Consider the following 23,499-nt stretch of genomic DNA (forward strand, 5'->3'; position numbering starts at 1 on the left):
ATTTGTGTTTGGTCAGGCTGTGGTCAGTGGGTAACTTTACATGTGTTCGGTCAGGATTCGGTCAGTGTGTCAATTTCTATGTAACCAGTATGGTTGTGGTCAGTGGATCAGTTTCTGTTTGTTTGGGCAGGTGGTGGTCAGTGGGTCAGTTTCTGTGTGATCGTTCTGTGTATATGCTCGGGTTGTGGTCCCTGGGTCAGTTTCTGTGTGTTCAGTCAGGTTATCGTCTGAAGGTCAGTTTCTGCATATTGGTCAGTTTGGGTTCAGTGGTTCAGTTTGGTTGACTTTGTTCAGTATGTGGTCAGTGGGCCAGTTTCTGTTTGTTCGATCAGGTGTGTCAGTTTCTGTGTGTTCTGTCAGGTTGTGGTCAGTAGGTCAGTTTCCATTTGTTCGGTCAGGTTGTGGTCAGTGGGTCAGTTTCTGATTGTTTGGGCAGATGGTGGTCAGTGGCTCAGTTTCTGTGTGATCGTACAGTTTGTCATCAGCGGGTCAGTTTCTGTGTGGTACGTCAGGTTGTGGTCAGTGGCTCAGTTTCTGTGTGTTCGGTCAGCTTGTGGTCAGTGGATCAGTTTATGTATGATCAGACAGGTTGTGGTCAGTGCTTGGGTTTCAGTGTTTGTTCCGTCAGGTTATGGTCAATGGGTTAGTTTCTGTGTGTTCTGTCAGATTGTGATCATTTGTTCACTTTCTTTGTGTTCGGTCAGCTTTTGGTCAATGGGTCAGTTTCTGTGTGTTTGGTCAGTTTCAGATAAGTGGGCCGGTTTCAGTATGCACCATCAGGTTGCGGTCAGTAGTTCAGTTTCTGTGTGCAAGGCCAAATTGTGGTCAGTGGGACAGTTTCTGTGTGCTTGTTCAGGTTGTGTTCAGTGGGTCAGGTTCTGTGTGTTCGTTCTCTTTGTGATCAGTGTGTCAGTTTCTGTGTGCACCGTCAGCTTGTGGTCAGTGGGTCAGTTTTTGTGTCTTCAGTCAGGTTGTTGTCAGTGGGTCAGTTTCTGTGTGTTCAGTCAGTTGTGACCAGTGGGTAAGTTTCTGCGTGTTCTGTCAGGTTGTGGTCAGTGGGACAGTTTATGTGTGCACCATCAGGTTGTCGTCAGTGGGTCAGTTGCTGTGTGTTTGGTCAGGTTGTGGTCAGTGGGTCAGTTTCTGTGTGTTCGGTCAGGTTGTAGTCAGTGGGTTAGTTTCTGTATGCACCATCAGGTTGTGGTCAGTGGGTCAGGTTCTGTGTGCTCTGTCAGGTTGTGGTCAGTGAGACAGTTTCTCTGTGTTCTGTCAAGTTGTGGTCAGTGGGTATGTTTCAATGTGTTCAGTCAGGATGTGGTCAGTGTGTCAGTTTCTTTGTGCACCGTCCGTTTGTGGTCTGTGGGTTAGTTTATCTTTGTTCGAACATTATGTGGTCAGAGGTTCAGTTTCTGTGTGTTCAGTCAGGCGGTGGTCAGTGGGTCTGTTTCTGTCTGTTCGGTCAGTATATGGTCAGTGGATCAGTTTGGTTGAATTCGGTCAGGATGTGGTCAGTGTGTCAATTCTGTGTGTTTGGTCTGGAAGTGGTCAGTGGGCCAGTTTCTCTTTCTTCGGTCAGTTGTAGCCAGTTGGTGAGATTGGGTGCGATTGGTCAGGTTGTGTTCAGTGGGGCAGTTTCTTTGTGTTCGGATAGGATTTGGTCAGTCTGTCAGATCCTGTGTGTTCGTTCAGGTTGTCGTCATTGTGTCAGTTTCTGTTTGTTAGTCAGGTTGTGGTCAGTGGGTCAGTTTCTGCTGCTTCGGTAAGGATGTGCTCAGTGGGTCAGTTTCTGTGTGTTCGGTCAGGTTGTGTTCATTGTGTCAGTGTCTCTGTATTTTGTCAGCTTGTGGTCAGTGGGTCAGTTTCTGTGTGTTCAGTCGGGACTTATCACTGTGTCAGTTTCTTTGTTGTCGGTCAGGTTGTTGTGGGTGAGCCAGTTTATTTGTGTTCGGTCAGGTTGTGGTCAGTGTGTCAGTTTCTGTGTGTTTGGTCAGTTTGTGGTCAGTGGGTCAGTTTCCGTGTGCTCGGTCAGGTTTTGGTCAGTGTGTCAGATTCTGTGAGTTCGTTCAGGATGTGTTCAGTGGGTTAGTTTCTCTGTGTTCGGTCACTTTGCTCTCAGTGAGCCAGTTTATGTGTGTTCCACCTGGTTGTTGTCAGTGGGTCAGTTTCTTTGTGTTTGGTCAGGTTGTGGTCAGTGTGTCAGTTCGGTGTGCTCAGTAAGTTTGTGGTCAGTTTGTCAGATTCTGTGAGTTCGGTCATGATGTGTCCAGTGGGTCAGTTTCTGTGAGTTTGGTCAGGTTGAGCTCTTTTTGTCAGTCTTCGTGTGTTCGGTCAGGTTGTGGTCAGTGGGTTTATTTCTGTGTGTTCGGTCAGGTTGTGGTCAGTGGACCATTTTCTGTCAGTTCCATCAGTGCATGATCAGTGGTACAGTTTCTGTGTGTTTGGTCAAGTTGTTGTCAGTGGGTCAGTTTCTGTGTGTTCAGTCAGGATTTGTTCAGTTGGTCACTTTCTGTGTGTTTGTCCAGGTTGTGGCCAATGGGTCAGTCTCGGTGTCTTAGGTCTGTTTGTGGTCAGTGTGTGAGTCTCAGTGTTTGTTCCGTCAGGTTATGGTCAATGGGTCAGTTCCTGTGTGTTCTGCCAGATTGTGATCATTTGGTCACTTTCTTTGTGTTCAATCAGCTTGTGGTCAATGGGTCAGTTTCTGTGTGTTTGGTCAGGTTGAGGTCAGTGGGTCGGTTTCAATGTGCACCATCAGGTTGTGGTCATTAGTTCAATTTCTGTGTGCAAGGCCAGGTTGTGGTCAGTGGGACAGTTTCTGTGTGCTAATTCAGGTTGTGTTCTGTGGGTTAGGTTCTGTGTGTTCGTCCTCGTTGTGATCAGTTGGTCAGTTTCTGTGTGCACCGTCAGTTTGTGGTCAGTGGGTCAATTATTTTGTCTTCAGTCATGTTACATAAGAACATAAGAAATAGGAGCAGGAGTAGGCCAATCGGCCCCTCGAGCCTGCTCCGCCATTCAATAAGGTCATGGCTGATCTGATCCTAACCGCCAATCCACTATCCCAGAACCATATCCTGAATCTAACAGAATTAGACACACGAAATAGGTCAGTGGGTCAGTTTCTGTGTGTTCAGTCAGTTGTGGCCAGTGGGTAAGTTTCTGTGTGTTCTGTCAGGTTGTGGTCAGTGGGACAGTTTATGTGTGCACCATCAGGTTGTCGTCAGTGGGTCAGTTAATGTGTGTTCTGTCAGGTTGTGGTCAGTGAGACAGTTTCTGTGTGGTCAGTCAAGTTGTGGTCAGTGGGTATGTTTCAGTGTGTTCAGTCAGGATGCGGTCAGTGTGTCAGTTTCTTTGTGCACCGTCCGTTTGTGGTCTGTGGGTCAGTTTATGTTTGTTCGAACATTATGTGGTCAGAGGTTCAGTATCTGTGTTTTCAGTCAGGTGGTGGTCAGTGGGTCTGTTTCTGTCTGTTCGGTCAGTTTACGTCAGTGCATCAGTTTGGTTGAATTCGGTCAGGATGTGGTCAGTGCGTCAATTTCTGTATGTTCGGCCTGGATGTGGTCAGTGGGCCAGTTTCTCTTTCTTCAGTCAGGTGTAGCCTGTAGGTCAGTTTGGGTGCGATTGGTCAGGTTGTGTTCAGTGGGGCAGTTTCTTTGTGTTCGGACAGGATTTGGTCAGTCTTTAGGTTCCTGTGTGTTCGTTCAGGTTGTGGTCATTGTGTCAGTTTCTGTTTGTTAGTCAGGTTGTGGTCAGTGGGTCAGTTTCTGTTGATTCGGTAAGGATGTGTTCAGTGGGTCAGTTTCTGTGTGTTCGGTCAGGTTGTGGTCAGTGTGTCAATTTCTGTGTGATCGGTCAGACTGTTGTCAATGTGTCAGTTTCTGTGTGCTCGGACAGGTGGTGGTCAGTGTGTGAGTTTCTGTGTGCTCGGACAGGTGGTGGTCAGTTTCTCAGTTTATATGTGTGCTGTCAGGTTGTGGTCAGTGGGTCAGTTACTGAATGTTTGGTCAGTTTGTGTTCCTTGTCTCAGTTTCTGTGTGTTCGGTTCATTTTTGTTCAGTGGTTCAGTTTATGCGTATTTGTTCATGTTGCAGTGCGGAGATCAGGTTCTTTTTGTTCAGAAATGTGGTGGTGTTTGGGTCAGTTTCTGTGTGTTCAGTCAGGTCTTGGTCACTGTGTCAGTACCTGTGTGGTCGGTCAGGTGGTTCTGGGTGAGCCAGTTTATGTGTGTACGGTCAGGTTGTGGTCATTGTGTCAGTTTCTGTGTGTTTGTTCAGGTTGTGGTCAGTGGGTCACTTTCTGTGTGCTTGGTCCTGTTGTCGTCAGTGGGTCACTTTCTGTGTGTTTGTTCAGGTTCTGTTCATTGTGTCAGTGTCTGTGCATTTTGTCAGCTTGCGGTCAGTGGGTCAGTTTCTGTGTGTTCAGTCGGGACTTATCACTGTGTCAGTTTCTGTGTTGTCCGTCAGGTTGTTGTGTGTGAGCCAGTTTATTTGTGTTCTGTCAGGTTGTGGTCAGTGTGTCAGTTTCTGTGTGTTTGGTCAGTTTGTGGTCAGTGGGTCAGTTTCTGTGTGCTCGGTCAGGTTTTGGTCAGTGGGTCAGATTCTGTGAGTTCATTCAGGATGTGTTCAGTGGGTCAGTTTCTTTGTGTTCGGTCATGTTGTGGTCATTGTGTCAGTCTTTCTGTGCTCGGTCAGGTTGTTGTCAGTAGATCAGTTTCTGTCGTTTCCTTCAGTTTGTGGTCAGTGGGACAGTTTCTGTGTTTTCGGTGTGGATTTGTTCTGTTGGTCACTTTCTGTGTGTTTGGCCATTTTGTAATCAATGGGTCAGTTTCGGTGTGCTCAGTCAGACTGTGATCTGTTTGTCAGTTTCAGTGTTTTTTCGGTCAGGTTGTGGTCAATGGGTCAGTTTCCGTGTGATTGGGCAGGTTATGTTCTATCAGTCAGTTTCTATGTGTTATGTCAGGATTTGGCCCGCGGGTTAGTTTCTGTGTGCTCAGTAAGGATGTGGACAGTGGGTTAATTTCTGTCTGTTCAGTCAGGTTGTGGTCAGTGGATCAGTTTCTGTGGGTTCCGTCAGTGACCTGTCAGTGGGTCAGTTGCTGTGTGTTTGGTCAAGTTGTGATTGGGTCAGTTTCAGTGTGTTCGGTCCCTGTTTGTTCAGTTGACCACTTTTGTGTTTTTGGCCAGCTTGTGGTCAATGGGTAAGTTTCTGTGTGTTCGTTTCGTATTTGTTCAGCTGGCCACTTTATGTGTTTTTGGCCAGGTTTTGGTCAATGGGTCATTTTTATTGTGTTCGGTCAGGTTGTGGTCAGTGGGTCAGTTTCTTTGTGTTTGGTAAGGTTATGATCAGTGGGTCAGTTTATGTGTGTTCAGTCAGGTTGAGGTCATTGAGTCATTTTTTTTGTGTTCGGTCAGGTTGTGATCAGTGGGTCAGTTTTTGTCTGTTCGGAAAGGATCTGGTCAGTGGGTCAGTTTCTGTTTGTTTCGTCATACTGTTGTCAGTGGGTCAGTTTCTGTGTGTTTGGTCAGGATTTGGTCAGTGGTTCAGTATCTGTGTGCTCGGTCAGGTTTTGGTCACTGGGTCAGTTTCTGTGTGCTCGGTCAGGTTGTGTTCGGTGGGCCAGTTTCCGTGTGTTCCATGAGGTTGTGGTCACTGGGTCAGTTCCTGTGTGTTTGGTCAGTTTGAGGTCAGCGGGTCAGTGTGTGTGTATTCGGTCAGGTGTGTTTTCATTGTGTCAGTTTCCGTGTGCTCAATTCAATTCAATTTTATTTGTCATATATGCAGCAGACTTGTGTACTGCACAATGAAATGTTGATTTTTACGAGTTCTCTCAACATTGGAATAAATATGGCATACAATGATAAAAATACTAATAGAAATACTAATAGAAAGACAGTAATAATAAATAAAACAACAGTAATAAATAATAATAAATTAATCGTTCATGTATCTTATGGCCTGTGGGTAGAAGCTGTTTCGAAACCTGTTGGTACGAGACCGTATGCTTCAGTATCTCTTACCAGACGGGAGCAGGACGAAGAGGTTGTGGCTGGGGTGACTCACGTTTTTAATGATTCTCAGGGCCTTCCCCCGGCACCTCTCGGGGAGATATCCTGCACAGCAGGTAGTTTAATTCCTATAGTGTGTTGTGCAGCTTTCACTACCATCTGTAGAGCCTCGCGGTGTGTGGCGGTGCAGTTGCCATACCAGGCAGTGATGCAAACCGGACAGGATACTCTCGATGGTGCACCGGTAGAAGTTGGTGAGAATCTGGGGGGCCATTCCAAATTTCTTCCATCTCCTGAGGAAGAACAGGCGTTGGCATGCCTTCTTGGTTACAACGTCGATGTGATGGGACCACCTTAAGTCCTCCATAATGAATACACCCAGGAATTTGAAGCTGCCGACCCTCTCCACCTCAGCCCCTTCGATGTAGATTGGGGTGTGTCCCTCCCCCTGCCGCTTGTTATAATCCACGATAATCTCCTTTGTTTTGCTGATGTTGAGGGAGAGTTTGCTGTACATGCACCATTCCCCTAGGGCTCTTACCTCCTCCCTGTAGCCTGTCTCGTCTCCATCTGTGATCAGGTCTACAACGGTGTGGAGATGCCGGAGTTGGACTGGGGTGGACAAATATAAGAAGTCACACAACACCAGGTTATAGTCCAACAGCTTTATTTGAAATCACAAGCTTTCGGAGCGCTGCTCCTTCTTCAGGTGAAGTGGAGAAATGCATAAAGACACAGCTTATTTTGTCAGAGAATTATGTCAGATGTTTACAGGTAACCTTTCCAACTGCCATTTATCGCACCTCGGCAGAGAGATAATCACAGCAGTCAAAGGTGTGAATGGTGTCCAAACAGGTCAGTCAGGGAAACATTACATCAAAGAACAATGAGGTGGGGTCAAAAGGGGTCAAATATTGCAGATGCTGGGGTCTGTATGAAAAACAAAAAAACAGACAAAAAACATTTTTTTTTTTGGCTGGAAATCACAGCAGGTCCGGCCGCATCTGTGCAGAGAGAACAAGCCAATGTCGACTCGAGTCTGGATGACCCTGCATCAGGTGGGGTTACATGTAGCGTGACATGAACCCAAGATCTCGGTTGAGGCCGTCCTCATGAGTGCGGAATTTGGCTATCAGTTTCTGCTCGACGATTTTGCATTGTCGTGTGTCTCGAAGGCCATCTTGGAGAATGCTTACCCGAAGATCGGAGGCTGAATGTCCTTGACTGCTGAAGTGTTCCCCGACTGGGAGGGAACACTCCTGCCTGGTGATTGTTGCGCGGTGTCCGTTCATCCGTTGTCGCAGTGTCTGCATGGTCTCGCCGATGTACCATGCTCCGGGGCATCCTTTCCTGCAACGTATGAGGTAGACAACGTTGGCCGAGTCACATGAGTATGTAACATGTACCTGGTGGGTGGTGTCCTCACGTGTGATGATGGTATCTGTGTTGATGATCTGGCATGTCTTGCAGAGGTTGCTGTGGCAGGGTTGTGTGGTGTCGTGGTCGCTGTTCTCCTGAAAGCTGGGTAATTTGCTGCAAACGATGGTCTGTTTGAGGTTAGGCGGCTGTTTGAAAGCGAGTAGTGGAGGCGTGGGGATGGCCTTAGCGAGGTGTTCGTCGTCATCGATGACATGTTGAAGGCTGTGAAGAACATGGCGTAGTTTCTCCGCTCCGGGGAAGTACTGGACGACGAAGGGTACTCTGTTGGTTGTGTCCCGTGTTTGTCCTCTGAGGAGGTCTATGCGATTTTTCGCTGTGGCCCGTCGGAACTGTCGATCGACGAGTAGAGCGTCATATCCCGTTCTTACAAGGGCGTCTTTCAGTGTCTGTAGGTGTCCATCGCGTTCCTCCTCGTCTGAGCAGATCCTGTGTATTCACAGGGCTTGTCCATAGGGGATGGCTTCTTTAACTTGGTTAGGGTGGAAGCTGGAGAAGTGAAGCATCGTGAGGTTGTCCGTGGGATTGCGGTAGAGTGAAGTGCTGAGGTGTCCGTCTTTGATGGAGATTCGTGTGTCCAGGAATGAGACTAATTCTGAGCAGTAGTCCATAGTGAGTTTGATGGTGGGATGGAACTTGTTGATGTTATCGTGTAGTCTTTTCAGTGATTCTTCGCCGTGGGTCCATAGGAAGAAAATGTCGTCGATGTATCTGGTGCATAGCGTTGGTTGGAGATCCTGTGCAGCGAAGAAGTCTTGCTCGAACTTGTGCATGAAGATGTTTGCGTATTGGGGTGCGAATTTGGTCCCCATGGCTGTTCCGTGTGTTTGGGTAAAGAACTGGTTGTCGAAGGTGAAGACATTGTGGTCAAGGATGAAGCGGATGAGTTGTAGGATGGCGTCTGGAGATTGGCTGTTGTTGGTGTTGAGTACTGAGGCTGTCGCAGCGATGCCGTCATCGTGGGGGATACTGGTGTAGAGTGCCGAGACGTCCATCGTGGCGAGGAGTGTTCCTGGTTCAACATAACTGAAATCGCTTGTCCCTCGGGCCACATTGTAAGACGTCAAACGAGTTCTGTATGTCGGGGAGTCAAGGGTTATGGGTAGCGGGCGGAAAAGTTGCGTTGTGTCGAAGATCTCATCAGCCACGAACTTATTAAATGGCGGGGCTCGAGGAGCTGAATGGCCCAATCCTGCTCCTATTTATTCTTTTGGGGAACGTTAGTTTCTTAATTATGTAATTTTTGAGAAGCTAAACAACGTTGGAAGGAAACTCCCACGGCACCTAGAAAAGTGCAAAATCTTAGCTCAACCGTGAGCTCATGCACCTGAGAGGTTAACCCTGTGATTCTCCATCCACGGATCTTCCAGGACCTTCGAAGTGTTTCCAGCATTTAGTCAGCAATTCCAGATGCAGCATCTGATGCATTTTGCGTTATATGTTAACGCAGTGTCCCCGCTTGTATTAACAAAAGCCAGAAATAAATTGTAGCTACCAGAAAAAGGAATTTGTTCCTTCGGTGTGCAATGGTGGTTCAGGGGTAGAATTCTCGCCTCCCACGCGGGGGACACGGGCTCGATTCCCGGCCAATGCAGGTTAACATTTTAAACAATTCATTTCATAGCAAACACTTCACTTGAGCATAAATAATATATTAGCTGTATCTGTGCAACTGGATCAAGGGAATGAATGTTCTGCTCCTGTTCCTGTGCAACAGTTTTCAAGGGCTGAATGGCATCCTGTTTCTGTGTAACAGGCTCGATTCTTACTCTGACAGACATTACATTGCTCACTTCCTCGTTAGTATAGTTGTGAGTATCCCCACCTGTCACGCGGGAGATCGGGGTGAAATTCCCCGACGGGGAGGAATTTTAACATCCCCAATTTTAAACCTTTGGGCAGCACCTTAACGTGCTCCTTGGAAAAGATCAACAGCGAAAAATGGAACCTAAAATAATTTTAAACGGTGAGGAACTGTATAAAAAGCTCCTGCATCAATTCCTCGTTAGCATAGTGTTCTCCTTCTGTTTGTCTTTTGTGCGGGGCACTGCGGAACGAGAGAGGACAGGGAAATGCAGATAACAGCGGGAGAAATCACGTCTGATCTTTCAAGGGGACAGCACTGGCACGATTGGCCGAATGGCCTCATACTGTACTGCAAGCTTCCATGAATCATATGGATATCTGAGACATACCCACACAAAGTGAGCACACATCTGTGTTCGTGTATGTGTTTGAGCCTTTGTCTCAAGCAGTGCATTACTATTTCCTCTGTTGTCCTTGATATTTTGGTGCTGATTATTCAATATCCCGACGGCTTTTCTCTGACTGTGTATCACTGAGAAAAGCACAGAAGCAAATAGATTTCAGGTGGACGCCTACCCGCAATTGATGCTGTGGTTTCTTGAACATGTCGTTTGTGATCTCGCCGAAAAAATGTCATCTGGTACGAAAGGTTTGCCTGGCGCGAAAGTGACCTGAATTTCAAAGCAGCAAGGAGGAAAGACTGCATTGTTCTGCTTGCTGGCAGGATGCTTTCCACCGCTTCCCTGGTGGTCTAGTGGTTAGCATTCGGCGCTTTCACCGCCGCGGCCCGGGTTCGATTCCCGGTCAGAAAACCATTGCGTTTTCTGGCTGTTTGAAATGCCAGCAATCAAAGCACCCGCGCGAAACAATGCTTGCACCTCATCAACCTTTCAACTTTCCACGCTGCTGTTGCCTCAACAGTCAGCAGCGCAACATTCACTTCCTTGCCTTCTGTAAAATGCCTGCTGTTTCAAAGTCAGCAGGAAATGACATTGGGAACAAGACACCTTAAATGCCCACATTTATGTGTACCTCACAGTGTCAGAACAGTCACGGTTATTATCCGCCTTCCATGTATTATTTTGCCGACTGCATCTCCCTAACAAACTTAGCTGATCACAGCACGGCTATCAGTCAACTCATTGCCAGTGTGAAGAATGCCACATTAGCTACGTGTGCAAGACTCGAATGACAGAGTACCTGGGCCGTGATAATTTATCCTGATATTCATGAGGCCTTAACATTCGCTGCATAAGACAATTCTACCTCTGGTTACCATCCCTCCTGCCATTGGAAAGCGGTTGTCTTTATTTCCTCTATCAAAAGCCATTGAAATTTTGCAAGCCTTTATTAAATTTCCTCTTAGCCTCCAGAGGAAAGCAATTCCAGCTTGTCCACACCATCAACATAACTGAAGTCGCTTGTCCCTCGGGCCACACTGTAAGACGTCAAACGATTTCTATATGTCGGGGAGTCAAGGGTTCTGGGGAGCGGGCGGAAAAGTTGCGTTGTGTCGAAGATCTCATCAGCCACGAAATTATTAAATGGCGGGGCTCGAGGGGCCGAATGGCCCAATCCTGCTCCTATTTATTCTTTTGGGGAACGTTAGTTTCTTAATTATGTAATTTTTGAGCAGCTAAACAACGTTGGAAGGAAACTCCCACGGCACCTAGAAAAGTGCAAAATCTTAGCTCTGCCGTGAGCTCATGCACCTGAGAGGTTAACCCTGTAATTCTCTGTCCACAGATCTTCCAGGACCTTCGAAGTGTTTCCAGCATTTAGTCAACAATTCCAGATGCAGTATCTGCTGCATTTAGCTTTTTATGTTAACGCAGTGTCCCCGCTTGTATTAACAAAAGCCAAAAATAAATTGTAGCTACCAGAAAATGGAATTTGTTAACGCGGCGTGCATTGGTGGTTCAGGGGTAGAATTCTCGCCTCCCACGCGGGTGGCCCGGGTTCGATTCCCGGCCAATGCAGGTTAACATTTTAAACAATTCATTTCATAGCAAACACATCACTTGAGCATAAATAATATATTAGCTGTATCTGTGCAACTGGATCAAGGGAATGAATGTTCTGCTCCTGTTCCTGTGCAACAGTTTTCAGGGGCTGAATGGCATCCTGTTTCTGTGTAACAGGCTCGATTCTTACTCTGACAGACATTACATTGCTCACTTCCTCGTTAGTATAGTTGTGAGTATCCCCACCTGTCACGCGGGAGACCGGGGTGAAATTCCCCGACGGGGAGGAATTTTAACATCCCCAATTTTAAACCTTAGGGCAGCACCTTAACGTGCTCCTTGGAAAAGATCAACAGCGAAAAATTGAACCTAAAATGATTTTAAACGGTGAGGAACTGTATAAAAAGCTCCTGCATCAATTCCTCGTTAGCACAGTGTTCTCCTTCTGTTTGTCTTTTGTGCGGGGCACTGCGGAACGAGAGAGGACAGGGAAATGCAGATAACAGCGGGAGAAAGCACGTCTGATCTTTCAAGGGGACAGCGCTGGCACGATTGGCCGAATGGCCTCATATTGTACTGCAAGCTTCCATGAATCATATGGATATCTGAGACATACCCACACAAAGTGAGCACACATCTGTGTTCGTGTATGTGTTTGAGCCTTTGTCTCAAGCAGTGCATTACTATTTCCTCTGTGTTGTCCTTGATATTTTGGTGCTGATTATTCAATATCCCGACGGCTTTTCTCTGACTATGTATCACTTAGAAAAGCACAGAAGCAAATAGATTTCAGGTGGACGCCTACCCGCAATTGATGCTGTGGTTTCTTGAACATGTCGTTTGTGATCTCGCCGAAAAAATGTCATCTGGTACGAAAGGTTTGCCTGGCGCGAAAGTGACCTGAATTTCAAAGCAGCAAGGAGGAAAGACTGCATTGTTCTGCTTGCTGGCAGGATGTTTTCCACAGCTTCCCTGGGGGTCTAGTGGTTAGGATTCGGCGCTTTCACCACGGCGGCGCGGGTTCGATTCCCGGTCAGTAGAACCAATGCTTTTTTTGGCTGTTTGAAATGCCAGCAATCAAAGCACCCGCGCGAAACAATGCTTGCACCTCATCAACCTTTCAACTTTCCACGCTGCTGTTGCCTCAACAGTCAGCAGCGCAACATTCGGCACCGAGGTGCAACATTCACTTCCTTGCCTTCTGTAAAATGCCTGCTGTTTCAAAGTCAGCAGGAAATGACATTGGGAACAAGACACCTTAAATGCCCACATTTATGTGTACCTCACAGTGTCAGAACAGTCACGGTTATTATCCGCCTTCCATGTATTATTTTGCCGACTGCATCTCCCTAACAAACTTAGCTGATCACAGCACGGCTATCCGTCAACTCATTGCCAGTGTGAAGAATGCCACATTAGCTACGTGTGCAAGACTCGAATGACAGAGTACCTGGGCCGTGATAATTTATCCTGATATTCATGAGGCCTTAACATTCGCTGCATAATACAATTCTACCTCTGGTTACCATCCCTCCTGCCATTGGAAAGCGGTTGTCTTTATTTCCTCTATCAAAAGTCATTGAAATTTTGCAATCCTTTATTAAATTTCCTCTTAGCCTCCAGAGGAAAGCAAATGCAGCTTGTCCACACCATCAACATAACTGAAGTCGCTTGTCCCTCGGGCCACACTGTAAGACGTCAAACGAGTTCTGTATGTCGGGGAGTCAAGGGTTATGGGGAGCGGGCGGAAAAGTTGCGTTGTGTCGAAGATCTCATCAGCCACGAAATTATTAAATGGCGGGGCTCGAGGGGCCGAATGGCCCAATCCTGCTCCTATTTATTCTTTTGGGGAACGTTAGTTTCTTAATTATGTAATTTTTGAGCAGCTAAACAACGTTGGAAGGAAACTCCCACGGCACCTAGAAAAGTGCAAAATCTTAGCTCTGCCGTGAGCTCATGCACCTGAGAGGTTAACTCTGTAATTCTCTGTCCACAGATCTTCCAGGACCTTCGAACTGATTCCAGCATTTAGTCAACAATTCCAGATGCAGTATCTGCTGCATTTAGCTTTTTATGTTAACGCAGTGTCCCCGCTTGTATTAACAAAAGCCAAAAATAAATTGTAGCTTCCAGAAAATGGAATTTGTTAACTCGGCGTGCATTGGTGGTTCAAGGGTAGAATTCTCGCTTCCCACGCGGGTGACCCGGGTTCGATTCCCGGCCAATGCAGGTTAACATTTTAAACAATTCATTTTATAGCAAACACATCACTTGAGCACAAATAATATATTAGCTGTGTCTGTGCAACTGGATCAAGGGAATGAATGTTCTGCTCCTGTTCCTGTGCAACTGTTTTCAGGGGCTGAATGGCATCCTGTTTCTGTGTAACAGGCTCGATTCTTACTCTGACAGACATTACATTGCTCACTTCCTCGTTAGTATAGTTGTGAGTATCCCTACCTATCACGCGGGGGACCGGGGTGAAAATCCCCGACGGGGAGGAATTTTAACATCCCCAATTTTAAACCTTTGGGCAGCACCTTAACGTGCTCCTTGGAAAAGATCAACAGCGAAAAATTGAACCTAAAATGATTTTAAACGGTGAGGAACTGTATAAAAAGCTCCTGCATCAATTCCTCGTTAGCATAGTGTTCTCCTTCTGTTTGTCTTTTGTGCGGGGCACTGCGGAACGAGAGAGGACAGGGAAATGCAGATAACAGCGGGAGAAAGCACGTCTGATCTTTCAAGGGGACAGCACTGGCACGATTGGCCGAATGGCCTCATACTGTACTGCAAGCTTCCATGAATCATATGGATATCTGAGATATACCCACACAAAGTGAGCACACATCTGTGTTCGTGTATGTGTTTGAGCCTTTGTCTCAAGCAGTGCATTACTATTTCCTCTGTGTTGTCCTTGATATTTTGGTGCTGATTATTCAATATCCCGACGGCTTTTCTCTGACTATGTATCACTGAGAAAAGCACAGAAGCAAATAGATTTCAGGTGGACGCCTACCCGCAGTTGATGCTGTGGTTTCTTGAACATGTCGTTTGTGATCTCGCCGAAAAAATGTCATCTGGAACGGAAGGTTTGCCTGGCGCGAAAGTGACCTGAATTTCAAAGCAGCAAGGAGGAAAGATTGCATTGTTCTGCTTGCTGGCAGGATGTTTTCCACAGCTTCCCTGGTGGTCTAGTGGTTAGGATTCGGCGCTTATCACCGCCGCGGCCCGGGTTCGAATTCCCGGTTAGGGAACCAATGCTTTTTCTGGCTGTTTGAAATGCCAGCAATCAAAGCACCCGCGCGAAACAATGCTTGCACCTCATCAACCTTTCAACTTTCCACGCTGCTGTTGCCTCAACAGTCAGCAGCGCAACATTCGGTACCGAGGTGCAACATTCACTTCCTTGCCTTCTGTGAAATGCCTGCTGTTTCAAAGTCAGCAGGAAATGACATTGGGAACAAGACACCTTAAATGCCCACATTTATGTCTACCTCACAGTGTCAGAACGGTCACGGTTATTATCCGCCTTCCATGTATTATTTTGCCGACTGCATCTCCCTAACAAACTTAGCTGATCACAGCACGGCTATCAGTCAACTCATTGCCAGTGTGAAGAATGCCACATTAGCTACGTGTGCAAGACTCGAATGACAGAGTACCTGGGCCGTGATAATTTATCCTGATATTCATGAGGCCTTAACTTTCGCTGCATAAGACAATTCTACCTCTGGTTACCATCCCTCCTGCCATTGGAAAGCGGTTGTCTTTATTTCCTCCATCAAAAGCCATTTAAATTTTGCAAGCCTTTATTAAATTTCCTCTTAGCCTCCAGAGGAAAGCAATTCCAGCTTGTCCACACCATCAACATAACTGAAGTCGGTTGTCCCTCGGGCCACACTGTAAGACGTCAAACGTGTTCTGTATGTCCGGGAGTCAAGGGTTATGGGGAGCGGGCGGAAAAGTTGCGTTGTGTCGAAGATCTCATCAGCCACGAAATTATTAAATGGCGGTGCTCGAGGGGCCGAATGGCCCAATCCTGCTCCTATTTATTCTTTTGGGGAAGGTTAGTTTCTTAATTATGTAATTTTTGAGCAGCTAAACAACGTTGGAAGGAAACTCCCACGGCACCTAGAAAAGTGCAAAATCTTAGCTCTGCCGTGAGCTCATGCACCTGAGAGGTTAACCCTGTAATTCTCTGTCCACAGATCTTCCAGGACCTTCGAAGTGTTTCCAGCATTTAGTCAACAATTCCAGATGCAGTATCTGCTGCATTTAGCTTTTTATGTTAACGCAGTGTCCCCGCTTGTATTAACAAAAGCCAAAAATAAATTGTAGCTACCAGAAAATATAATTTGTTAATTCGGCGTGCATTGGTGGTTCAGGGGTAAAATTCTCGCCTCCCACGCCGGTGACCCGGGTTCGATTCCCGGCCAATGCAGGTTAACATTTTAAACAATTCGTTTCACAGCAAACACATCACTTGAGCATGAATAATATATTAACTGTATCTGTGCGACTGGATCAAGGGTATGAATGTTCTGCTCCTGTTCCTGTGCAACAGCTTTCAGGGGCTGAATGGCATCCTGTTTCTGTGTCACAGGCTCGATTCTTACTCTGACAGACATTACATTGTTCACTTCCTCGTTAGTATAGTTGTGAGTATCCCCACCTGTCACGCGGGAGACCGGGGAGAAATTCCCCGACGGGGAGGAATTTTAACATCCCCAATTTTAAACCATTGGGCAGCACCTTAACGTGCTCCTTGGAAAAGATCAACAGCGAAAAATTGAACCTAAAATAATTTTAAACTGTGAGGAATTGTATAAAAAGCTCCTGCATCAATTCCTCGTTAGCATAGTGTTCTCCTTCTGTTTGTCTTTGTCTCAAGCAGTGCATTACTATTTCCTCTGTGTTGTCCTTGATATTTTGGTGCTGATTATTCAATATCCCGACGGCTTTTCTCTGACTGTGTATCACCGAGAAAAGCACAGAAGCAAATAGATTTCAGGTGGACGCCTACCCGCAATTGATGCTGTGCTTTCTTGAACATGCCGTTTGTGATCTCGCCTAAAAAATGACACCTTGTTCGAAAAGTTTGCCTGGCGCGAAAGTGACCTCAATTTCAAAGCAGCAAGGAGGAAAGACTGCATTGTTCTGCTTGCTGGCAGGATGCTTACCGCAGCTTCCCTGGTGGTCTAGTGGTTAGGATTCGGCGCTTTCACCGCCGCGGCCCGGGTTTGAATTCCAGGTCAGGGAATCAGTGCTTTTTCTGGCTGTTTGAAATGCCAGCAATCAAAGCACCCGCGCGAAACAATGCTTGCACCTCATCAATCTTTCAACTTTCCACGCTGCTGTTGCCTCAACAGTCAGCAGCGCAACATTCGGTACCGAGGTGCAACATTCACTTCCTTGCCTTCTTTAAAATGCCTGCTGTTTCAAAGTCAGCAGGAAATGACATTGGGAACAAGACACCTTAAATGCCCACATTTATGTGTACCTCACAGTGTCAGAACAGTCACAGTTATTATCCGCCTTCCATGTATTATTTTGCCGACTGCATCTCCCCAACAAACTTAGCTGATCACAGCACGGCTATCAGTCAACTCATTGCCAGTGTGAAAAATGCCACATTAGCTACGTGTGCAAGACTCGAATGACAGAGTACCTGGGCCGTGATAACTTATCCTGATATTCATGAGGCCTTAACATTCGCTGCATAAGACAATTCTACCTCTGGTTACATCCCTTCTGCCATTGGAAAGCGTTTGTCTTTATTTCCTCTCTCAAAAGCCATTGTAATTTTGCAAGCCATTATTAAATTTCATCATAGCCTCCAGAGGAAAGCTATTCCAGCTTGTCCACACCATCAACATAACTGAAGTCGCTTGTCCCTCGGGCCACACTGTAAGACGTCAAACGAGTTCTGTATGTCGGGGAGTCAAGGGTTATGGGGAGCGGACGGAAATGTTGCGTTGTGTCGAAGATCTCATCAGCCACGAACTTATTCAATGGCGGGGCTCGAGGGGCCGAATGGCCCAATCCAGCTCCTATTTATTCTTTTGGGGAAGGTTAGTTTCTTAATTATGTAATTTTTGAGCAGCTAAACAACGTTGGAAGGAAACTCCCACGGCACCTAGAAAAGTGCAAAATCTTAGCTCTGCCGTGAGCTCATGCACCTGAGAGGTTAACCCTGTGATTCTCTGTCCACAGATCTTCCAGGACCTTCGAAGTGTTTCCAACATTTAGTCAACAATTCCAGATGCAGTATCTGCTGCATTTTGCTTTTTATGTTAACGCAGTGTCCCCGCTTGTATTAACAAAAGCCAAAAATAAATTGTAGCTACCAGAAAATGGAATTTGCTTACTCGGCGAGCATTGGTGGTTCAGGGGTCGAATTCTCGCCTGCCACGCGGGGGACCCGGGTTCGATTCCCGGCCCATGCAGGATAACATTTTAAACAATTAATTTCATCGCAAACACATCACTTGAGCATAAATAATATATTAGCTGTATCTTGGCAACTGGATCAAGGGTATGAATGTTCTGCTCCTGTTCCTGTGCAACAGCTTTCAGGGGCTGAATGGCATCCTGTTTCTGTGTAACAGGCTCGAATCTTTCTCTGACAGACATTGCATTGCTCACTTCCTCGTTAGTATAGTTGTGAGTATCCCCACCTGTCACGCGGGAGACCGGGGTGAAATTCCCCGACAGGGAGGAATTTTAACATCCCCAATTTTAAACCTTTGGGCAGCACCTTAACGTGCTCCTTGGAAAAGATCAACAGCGAAAAATTGAACCTAAAATAATTTTAAACGGTGAGGAACTGTATAAAAAGCTCCTGCATCAATTCCTCGTTAGCATAGTGTTCTCCTTCTGTTTGTCTTTGTCTCAAGCAGTGCATTGCTATTTCCTCTGTGTTGTCCTTGATATTTTGGTGCTGATTATTCAATATCCCGACGGCTTTTCTCTGACTGTGTATCACTGAGAAATGCACAGAAGCAAATAGATTTCAGGTGGACGCCTACCCGCAATTGATGCTGTGGTTTCTTGAACATGTCGTTTGTGATCTCGCCTAAAAAATGACATCTTGTACGAAAAGTTTGCTTGGCGCGAAAGTGACCTGAATTTCAAAGCAGCAAGGAGGAAAGACTGCATTGTTCTGCTTGCTGGCAGGATACTTTACGCAGCTTCCCTGGTGGTCTAGTGGTTAGGATTCGGCGCTTTCATCGCCGCGGCCCGGGTTTGAATTCCAGGTCAGGGAACCAGTGCTTTTTCTGGCTGTTTGAAATGCCAGCAATCAAAGCACCCGCGCGAAACAATGCTTGCACCTCATCAACCTTTCAACTTTCCACGCTGCTGTTGCCTCAACAGTCAGCAGCGCAACATTCGGTACCGAGGGGCAACATTCACTTCCTTGCCTTCTTTAAAATGCCTGCTGTTTCAAAGTCAGCAGGAAATGACATTGGGAACAAGACACCTTAAGTGCCCACATTTATGTGTACCTCACAGTGTCAGAACAGTCACGGTTATTATCCGTCTTCCATGTATTATTTTGCGGACTGCATCTCCCTAACAAACTTAGCTGATCACAGCACGGCTATCAGTCAACTCATTGCCAGTGTGAAAAATGCCACATTAGCAACGTGTGCAAGACTCGAATGACAGAGTAACTGGGCCGTGATAACTTATCCTGATATTCATGAGGCCTTAACATTCGCTGCATAAGACAATTCTACCTCTGGTTACCATCCCTCCTGCTATTGGAAAGCGTTTGTCTTTATTTCCTCTATCAAAACCCATTGTAATTTTGCAAGCCTCTATTAAATTTCCTCTTAGCCTCCAGAGGAAAGCAATCCCAGCTTCTCCACACTATCCCTCGGGCCACACTGTAAGACGTCAAACGGGTTCTGTATGTCTGATAGACATATATTTCAGCTACAGGGGAGTCAAAGGTTATGGGGAACGGGCGGCAAAGTTGCGTTGTGTCGAAGGTCTCATCAGCCACGAACTTTTTAAATGGCGGGCTCGAGGGGCCGAATGGCCCAATCCTGCTCCTATTTTTTCTTTTGGGGAAGGTTAGTTTCTTAATTATGTAATTTTTGAGCAGCTAAACAACGTTGGAAGGAAACTCCCACGGGACGTAGAAAAGTGCAAAATCTTAGCTCTACCGAGAGCTCATGCACCTGAGAGGTTAACCCTGTGTTTCTCTGTCCACAGATCTTCCAGGACCTTCGAAGTGTTTCCAGCATTTAATCAACAATTCCAGATGCAGTATCTGCTGCATATTGCTTTTTATGTTAACGCTTGTATTAACAAAAGTCAAAAATAAATTGTAGCTACCAGAAAATAGAATCGATTAAGTCGGCGTGCATTGGTGGTTCAGGGGTAGAATTCTCGCCTGCCACGCGGGAGACCCGGGTTCGATTCCCGGCCAATGCAGGCTAATTTTTTTAACATTTCATTTCATAGCAAACACATCACATGAGCATAAATAATTTATTAGCTGTACCTTTGCAAGTGGATCAAGGGTATGAATGTTCTGCTCCTGTTGCTGTGCAACAGCTTTGAGGGGCTGAATGGCATCCTGTTCCTGTGTAACAGGCTCGATTCTTACTCTGACAGACATTGCTCACTTCCTCGTTAGTCTCGTTGTGAGTATCCCCGCCTGTCACGCGGGAGACCGGGGTGAAATTCCCCGACGGGAAGGAATTTTAACATCCCCAATTTTAAACGTTTTGGCAGCACCTTAAAGCGCTCCTTGGAAAAGATCGACAGCGAAAGATTGAACCTAAAACAATTTTAAACGGTGAGGAACTGCATAAAAACCTCCTGCATCAATTCCTCGTTAGCATAGTGTTCTCCTTCTGTTTGTCTTTTGTGCGGGGCACTGCGGAACGAGAGAGGACAGGGAAATGCAGATAACAGCGGGAGAAAGCACGTCTGATCTTTCAAGTGGACAGCACTGGCACGATTGGCCGAATGGCATCACACTGTACTGCACGCCTCCATGAATCATATGGATATCTGAGACATACTCACACAAAGTGAGCACACATCTGTGTTCGTGCATATGTTTGAGTCTTTGTCTCAAGCAGTGCATTACTGTTTCCTCTGTATTGTCCTTGATATTTTGGTGCTGATTATTCAATATCCCGACGGCTTTTCTCTGACTGTGTATCTCTGAGAGAAGCACAGAAGCAAATAGATTTCAGGTGGACGCCTACACGCACTTGATGCTGTGGTTTCCTGAACATCTCCTTTGTGATCTCGCCTAAAAAATGTCATCTTGTACGAAAAGTTTGCCTGGCGTGAAAGTGACCTGAATTTCAAAGCAGCAAGGAGGAAAGACTGCCTTGTTCTGCTTGCTGGCAGGCCGCTTCTCACAGCTTCCCTGGTGGTCTAGTGGATAGGATTCGGCGCTTTCACCGCCGCGGCCCGGGTTCGATTCCCGGTCAGAGAACCATGTGCGTTTTCTGGCTGTTTGACCTGCCAGCAATCAAAGCACCCGCGCGAAACAATGCTTGCACCTCATCAACCTTTCAATTTTCCACACCGCTGCTGTTGCCTCAACAGTCAGCAGCGCATCATTCGGTACCGAGGTGCAGCATTCGCTTCCTTGCCTCGCAGTGTCAGAACAGTCACGGTTATTATCCGTCTTCCATGTATTATTTTGACGACTGCATCTCCCTAACAAACTTAGCTGATCACAGCACGGCTATCAGTCAACTCATTGCCAGTGTGAAAAATGCCACATTAGCAACGTGTGCAAGACTCGAATGACAGAGTAACTGGGCCGTGATAACTTATCCTGATATTCATGAGGCCTTAACATTCGCTGCATAAGACAATTCTACCTCTGGTTACCATCCCTCCTGCCATTGGAAAGCGTTTGTCTTTATTTCCTCTATCAAAACCCATTGTAATTTTGCAAGCCTCTATTAAATTTCCTCTTAGCCTCCAGAGGAAAGCAATCCCAGCTTCTCCACACTATCCCTCGGGCCACACTGTAAGACGTCAAACGGGTTCTGTATGTCTGATAGACATATATTTCAGCTACAGGGGATTCAAAGGTTATGGGGAACGGGCGGCAAAGTTGCGTTGTGTCGAAGATCTCATCAGCCACGAACTTTTTAAATGGCGGGCTCGAGGGGCCGAATGGCCCAATCCTGCTCCTATTTTTTCTTTTGGGGAAGGTTAGTTTCTTAATTATGTAATTTTTGAGCAGCTAAACAACGTTGGAAGGAAACTCCCACGGGACGTAGAAAAGTGCAAAATCTTAGCTCTACCGAGAGCTCATGCACCTGAGAGGTTAACCCTGTGTTTCTCTGTCCACAGATCTTCCAGGACCTTCGAAGTGTTTCCAGCATTTAATCAACAATTCCAGATGCAGCATATTGCTTTTTATGTTAACGCAGTGTCCCCGCTTGTATTAACAAAAGTCAAAAATAAATTGTAGCTACCAGAAAATAGAATCGATTAAGTCGGCGTGCATTGGTGGTTCAGGGGTAGAATTCTCGCCTGCCACGCGGGAGACCCGGGTTCGATTCCCGGCCAATGCAGGCTAATGTTTTTAACAATTCATTTCATAGCAAACACATCACATGAGCATAAATAATTTATTAGCTGTACCTGTGCAAGTGGATCAAGGGTATGAATGTTCTGCTCCTGTTGCTGTGCAACAGCTTTGAGGGGCTGAATGGCATCCTGTTCCTGTGTAACAAGCTCGATTCTTACTCTGACAGACATTGCATTGCTCACTTCCTCGTTAGTCTCGTTGTGAGTATCCCCGCCTGTCACGCGGGAGACCGGGGTGAAATTCCCCGACGGGAAGGAATTTTAACATCCCCAATTTTAAACGTTTTGGCAGCACCTTAAAGCGCTCCTTGGAAAAGATCAACAGCGAAAGATTGAACCTAAAACAATTTTAAACGGTGAGGAACTGCATAAAAATCTCCTGCATCAATTCCTCGTTAGCATAGTGTTCTCCTTCTGTTTGTCTTTTGTGCGGGGCACTGCGGAACGAGAGAGGACAGGGAAATGCAGATAACAGCGGGAGAAAGCACGTCTGATCTTTCAAGTGGACAGCACTGGCACGATTGGCCGAATGGCCTCACACTGTACTGCACACCTCCATGAATCATATGGATATCTGAGACATACTCACACAAAGTGAGCACACATCTGTGTTCGTGCATATGTTTGAGTCTTTGTCTCAAGCAGTGCATTACTGTTTCCTCTGTATTGTCCTTGATATTTTGGTGCTGATTATTCAATATCCCGACGGCTTTTCTCTGACTGTGTATCTCTGAGAGAAGCACAGAAGCAAATAGATTTCAGGTGGACGCCGACACGCACTTGATGCTGTGGTTTCCTGAACATGTCCTTTGTGATCTCGCCTAAAAAATGTCATCTTGTACGAAAAGTTTGCCTGGCGTGAAAGTGACCTGAATTTCAAAGCAGCAAGGAGGAAAGACTGCCTTGTTCTGCTTGCTGGCAGGCCGCTTCTCACAGCTTCCCTGGTGGTCTAGTGGCTAGGATTCGGCGCTTTCACCGCCGCGGCCCGGGTTCGATTCCCGGTCAGGGAACCATGTGCGTTTTCTGGCTATTTGACATGCCAGCAATCAAAGCACCCGCGCGAAACAATGCTTGCACCTCATCAACCTTTCAATTTTCCACACCGCTGCTGTTGCCTCAACAGTCAGCAGCGCATCATTCGGTACCGAGGTGCAGCATTCGCTTCCTTGCCTCGCAGTGTCAGAACAGTCACGGTTATTATCCGTCTTCCATGTATTATTTTGCCGACTGCATCTCCCTAACAAACTTAGCTGATCACAGCACGGCTATCAGTCAACTCATTGCCAGTGTGAAAAATGCCACATTAGCAACGTGTGCAAGACTCGAATGACAGAGTAACTGGGCCGTGATAACTTATCCTGATATTCATGAGGCCTTAACATTCGCTGCATAAGACAATTCTACCTCTGGTTACCATCCCTCCTGCCAGTCCCTGGGCACTCCCTGTTACTGGGGTGCAGTCCCTGGGCACTCCCTGTTACTGGGGTACGCTCCCTGGGCGCTCCCTGTTACTGGGGTACAGTCCCTGGGCACTCCCTGTTACTGGGGTACAGTCGCCGGGCACTCCCTGTTTCTGGGGTACAGTCCCCGGGCACTCCCTGTTACTGGGGTACGGTCCCCGGGCACTCCCTGGTACTGGGGTACAGTCCCTGGGCACTCCCTGTTACTGGGGTTCGGTCCCTGGGCACTCCCTGTTACTGGGGTACAGTCCC

The 23,499-nt window shown here is 46.7% G+C and overlaps 6 non-coding genes across 6 annotated transcripts; all 6 read left to right on the forward strand.

Annotated features, from left to right (window-relative positions):
* The first annotated feature begins 11,150 nt into the window (after positions 1–11,150).
* trnag-ccc (transfer RNA glycine (anticodon CCC)) lies at positions 11,151–11,221 on the forward strand. The gene has a single exon. It is a non-coding gene; the product is annotated as a tRNA-Gly (tRNA).
* A 2,143-nt stretch (positions 11,222–13,364) lies between these two features.
* On the forward strand, positions 13,365–13,435 carry trnag-ccc (transfer RNA glycine (anticodon CCC)). Its single transcript has one exon. It is a non-coding gene; the product is annotated as a tRNA-Gly (tRNA).
* Positions 13,436–15,579: 2,144 nt separating this feature from the next.
* Positions 15,580–15,650, forward strand: trnag-ccc (transfer RNA glycine (anticodon CCC)). Its single transcript has one exon. It is a non-coding gene; the product is annotated as a tRNA-Gly (tRNA).
* A 3,930-nt stretch (positions 15,651–19,580) lies between these two features.
* On the forward strand, positions 19,581–19,651 carry trnag-gcc (transfer RNA glycine (anticodon GCC)). Its single transcript has one exon. It is a non-coding gene; the product is annotated as a tRNA-Gly (tRNA).
* Positions 19,652–21,700: 2,049 nt separating this feature from the next.
* On the forward strand, positions 21,701–21,771 carry trnag-gcc (transfer RNA glycine (anticodon GCC)). The gene has a single exon. It is a non-coding gene; the product is annotated as a tRNA-Gly (tRNA).
* Positions 21,772–22,725: 954 nt separating this feature from the next.
* Positions 22,726–22,797, forward strand: trnae-uuc (transfer RNA glutamic acid (anticodon UUC)). The gene has a single exon. It is a non-coding gene; the product is annotated as a tRNA-Glu (tRNA).
* The last annotated feature ends 702 nt before the right edge of the window (positions 22,798–23,499 follow it).

Source organism: Somniosus microcephalus, unplaced genomic scaffold (assembly GCF_052327205.1).
Source record: "Somniosus microcephalus isolate GS21.2 unplaced genomic scaffold, FLI_Smic_1.0 unresolved_chr8, whole genome shotgun sequence".
Taxonomy (NCBI): domain Eukaryota; kingdom Metazoa; phylum Chordata; class Chondrichthyes; order Squaliformes; family Somniosidae; genus Somniosus; species Somniosus microcephalus.